This window comes from Euprymna scolopes, chromosome 37 (assembly GCF_053919585.1).
Source record: "Euprymna scolopes isolate OS-2025 chromosome 37, ASM5391958v1, whole genome shotgun sequence".
Lineage (NCBI taxonomy): Eukaryota > Metazoa > Mollusca > Cephalopoda > Sepiida > Sepiolidae > Euprymna > Euprymna scolopes.
Window position 1 is genome coordinate 83,458,413 of NC_136518.1, and position 4,531 is coordinate 83,462,943.

The 4,531-nt window shown below is 37.2% G+C and overlaps 1 pseudogene; it reads right to left on the reverse strand.

Moving 5' to 3' along the window:
- Nucleotides 1-3,935: 3,935 nt before the first annotated feature.
- Nucleotides 3,936-4,052, reverse strand: LOC145261302 (5S ribosomal RNA; annotated as a pseudogene).
- Between the last annotated feature and the right edge of the window lie 479 nt (nt 4,053-4,531).

Sequence of the window (4,531 nt, forward strand, 5' to 3'; positions counted from 1 at the left end):
GTTAGTGCCTGAGCTATGAAGACATGTTTGCTGCAAGGCTAAAAAATTAAAACATGAATAAATAGCTATTATGTTATGCATCCATATTCATAATGCCGTCGTTCGACCTTCACCTGGCAAATTCCATTTTTAAATTTTCACAATTTTGCACCAATTTTCCCCAGCTAAAACCCAAACATAAAGTTTTGCATGGGTTCAATGCCCTATGTATCAAGTTTCATGTCTGGAGACCAAAAACGAACAGAGGAGTTTGGTAGACAAAATTTTTTAAACAATTATATATACGCATACAGAAATATATATATATATATATATATATATATATATATATATATATATATATATATATATATATATATATATATATAGAAAGAGGTGTGTGTTTACTATAACCTTTTTACGCAAATATTGCACAAGTATTAATCATATAGAATATCTGCATGAATATAATTACACGTAATAGTTAACTAAAGATGATCATCCCATAAGAAACCCGAAAAAACTAATAGGGAATTAATTAAAATGAATGTTTAAAAGAATATGCAAATTAGCTAGATCTTTTGCAGATGAATACAATTTCACAACCTAGGTATAAAACAAATAAAATAAAAAAGAAAAAAGAAAAAAATTGTTAAGTTGTATTTTCTTTTTAAATAAACAGAAAAAAGGTCCGCCTTTTTTCTTCTTGGCCTTCCGGCCAAGATCAAAGGATTTAATATCTCAAAGTGTAGTATCTGTTCCGGCAGATACTGCACTTAAGATAATTTGTACCAGTCAATGGAGGGGAAACCCTCTATACTGGGACAATTATTATTTTTGGTAACCAGAGTGACCCCTTTTAGGGGAGCTGGTTTTTACCTCACATTAAAAACGGCCTTGTGCCTAATTTGCTCAGTGGGGGAGCAAATAAACACCATCTGTTCCGGCAGATACTGCAAGCTATGACTAGCTATGACTAGCGAAGACCAGATGTGGGGGCAACCCCACATGTCTGACCTTTAACCAGCTCCCATTTCCCACCTCTCGGGAGCTGGTCCCCTTTTCCCCTTCCCCCTCCCTTCACTCCTCACATTAAAAATTGGCCTTGTGCCTAATTTGCTCGGTGGGGGAGCAAATAAATACCATCTGTTCTGGCAGATACTGCAAGCTATGACTAGCTAGGACTAGCTATGACTAGCAAAGACCAGATGTGGGGGCAACCCCACATGCCTGACCTTTAACCAGCTCCCATTTCCCACCTCTCGGGAGCTGGTCCCCTTTTTCCCTTCCCCCTCCCTTCACTCCTCACATTAAAAATTGGCCTTGTGCCTAATTTGCTCGGTGGGGGAGCAAATAAATACCATCTGTTCCGGCAGATAGTACAACCAAAGACCATTGCCCTTGCGGCAATCAGTTTCTGGTCCATGTAGGGGTAACCCTATACACCAAGAGGCTCTCACTACCAGCTCCCCACCTCCTCTCAGAGGAGCTGGTCCCCTTTCCCTTCTCCCCCCCTCCACATTAAAAAACGGCCTCATGCCTAATTTGCTCTTGTGGGGAAGCAAATAAACAAAAAAAAAGGTTCGCCTTTTTTCTTCTTGGCCTTCAGGGCAAGATCTTTTTTCTGTTATCAAAGTGTAGTATCTGTTTCAGCAGATGCTGCTTTCAAAGACCGTATGTGGGAGCAACCCCACATCTCAGACCATTGCTCTGGAGCAATCAGTTTTGGTCAATGTAGGGAAAACCCTTTATACTAATTGTCTCTATCCAGTTCCCTCTCGGGAGAACTGGTCCTCCTCCCCTCATTCCCACATTAAAAAATGGCCTTGTGCCTAACTTGCTCAATGGGAAAGCAAATAAATAATTAAATAAATAGAAAAAAGGGTTTTTAATATGAATACACAAAAACTCAATTTATAGGAGTGTAGATTGAACATCCACCCCACACCCCCATAAAATAGGGTGCTTGTGTAGATTAGTGCTCTTTAAAACCAACGCATTTCAGGTGAAAACATTATTACGTACTTACGTGTCACGTCAAAATTAGTATATATTAAAAAAATTATGAAAAATAATTTAGTAGTAGATGTGCTAGATGTATTTTTAACAAAAAAATCACCCACAATTACATTATGTTTAAAACTGGTGTAATCTTAATTTAAGTTGAGGGTTGGTTGGTTGTTTTTGTTTTATGGCATATCAACCCTTTTTGGGTTATTTAATGTCGAATCCAAAGATTTTGAAGAAAAATTTTTTAATAGAATATATTTGTTGTTTTCAAGTCGGTTTCTATTTAACCCATAGTTGGGACCCTAACAGGTACTACCACTCCGGGTCAGAGTGGACCTGGGAGCAATGCCAATTAAAGGGTGTCCTCACACTCCCCAAAGCCCGCAAGCTGGGGCCTCACCACTGGATATAGTTTAAGGTCATATCCAGGACCTTAACGTCTATGCATTAACGTCTATGCATTCAAGTGTTGTCTTTATTTCAGTCTTTTTTATTAGTTTTTTATCCATTGTAACTTCTTAGCAATTCTTTCGATGACAATTTCTTCCATTTTTTTTTTTTACAAAGTTTTTCGAAATTGTTCTTAATAGACCTACTATTATTGGCGTTATCTTAACTTTTTTTTTAGATTTGTATTTTTTTTTTTTTTTTTGGCCGAACAAATACTTTGAAGTATGTATTTTTATTTCGACTAAAATTTATCTGATTTCTTTATTTCGTCCTTTTTTCTTGTTGCATACATTTCGATCATTTAATTAATGGTCATATCCAGGACCTAAGTCAAGGGAGGTAAGTAAGTTTGTCATATTGAATTAGCCGCATAATTCTTCCACATTAACAAATACGATAAAACTCGATAATTCGGTAAATTCTATACTTGTAATTCGTTTTCGACTTGATTATTTTTCTTAATTTTATTATTAAATAAATTAGATTCTATTTTTTTTTATTACCTGTGAATACACTGAAAGAAGAAAAAATTGTTTTAGAATTTAGAGTGTGTATCAGTTTTACATATAAACTTAATGTAAAATGATCCCCATTGCTGAACCATTATAGCAGTTTAGTGGCATTAACCAATTTAACCAACTTGTATGTTTTTCAGTCTTGTGTCTATTTGTAGGTGATTATAGGTGATTTCACAAGAGACTATAGGTGGGGATCGAGAACCTTCGCACTCAAATTTAAACAATAAGAGTTTGTAGAAGAACTTTACCATTCGAACTTAGGGTAAATTGTTAGTGTTAAGGAAGTTTTTTTAGGAAGGACTTTGTCATTTGGATTTAGGTTTAGTGGTAGGATTAAGGGAGATCTTATAGAGGGGCTTGCCACTCGGACCTAGGGTCAGATGTAGGTTAAGGGAGAGTTTTTTTCTTTAGAGGAGCTTTCCAGTTTGCCCTGACAAGGCCCTGTACAGAGAGATCTTAGACACTCAAGGATCGTGTCTAGTTGGCATTCAAGTTCTCTTGACAGAAAACAATGCAGTTTCTTTCTTTCTGCACATGTCATCATTCAAGCCAATCAATCATATCTATTCAAAATGTCATATTCATGGTAACTGGCAGAACATTATAAAAAGAATGTATTTCTCCATTCCAATGCTCACAAACAGGGTTTGCCGCACGGCGGCAATTCAGCAGCAGCTTTTTATCTCTAACTTCTTCCGGGCCAAACAGTATTTTCACTACAACAATGACAATAGTCAGCAACAGTTTACCTTTCTTTCTGCAGTACTACAACAATGACTGCCATTATGATCATTAAAAAAAGGCTTCCTTAAGTCTTGACAGACTATGGATACCCACTGTAAGGGTGCATGCGCATGAAATTTTTGTGGCAAGAGTTTCGCAATCTACAACCACACCTCCCCTGAGTCAACATTGTTGCATACCAGAGGCAAGTGGAGGTTCAGGACGACTGGAAACAATGCCGAGATAAGCGGAAAGCACATACAGCACCTAGAATTCCCAAATGGTCACTCATCTGGTACTAACCAGGCTCAATGTTGCTTAACTTCGGTGATCTGATGAGAACCGATGTGTCAACATGATTATGCCGTATATTATGATCATTATAATCACAGTAACTACAGCAGCTTGTTTCTAATAAAGAAGCTAACCATAGCTAAAGCCACCACCACCACCATCATCATCATCATCAACAACAACAACAACACCTGCAGTTTGTTCTCCAACTATCCAAAGTTCTATAGCAACTAAATCAATAAAGTGACGGTGGCTCAATGGTTAACGATACGGGCTGACAACCTGGGTGTGCCAGGTTCAAATCCAGTTCATTCCACTTATAGTTTGGGATGTTGGTAACCTATATGTGGTTCCTTCTGTAAGTATCCGATGTCTTCTTAGAAAGAATTCTAACTAGAAAGATATCAGTGAAACGAATGTCAACAACAATCATCTGATTTAATCAAAATGAATAATGCTGAACGCCAACAACAATATCAACTACATCAAAAGCAGCAACTCCGTGCAAAAAGGTCAAAGAGGACACTTCAGCTAGAATAATCATCCGCATCACCTTA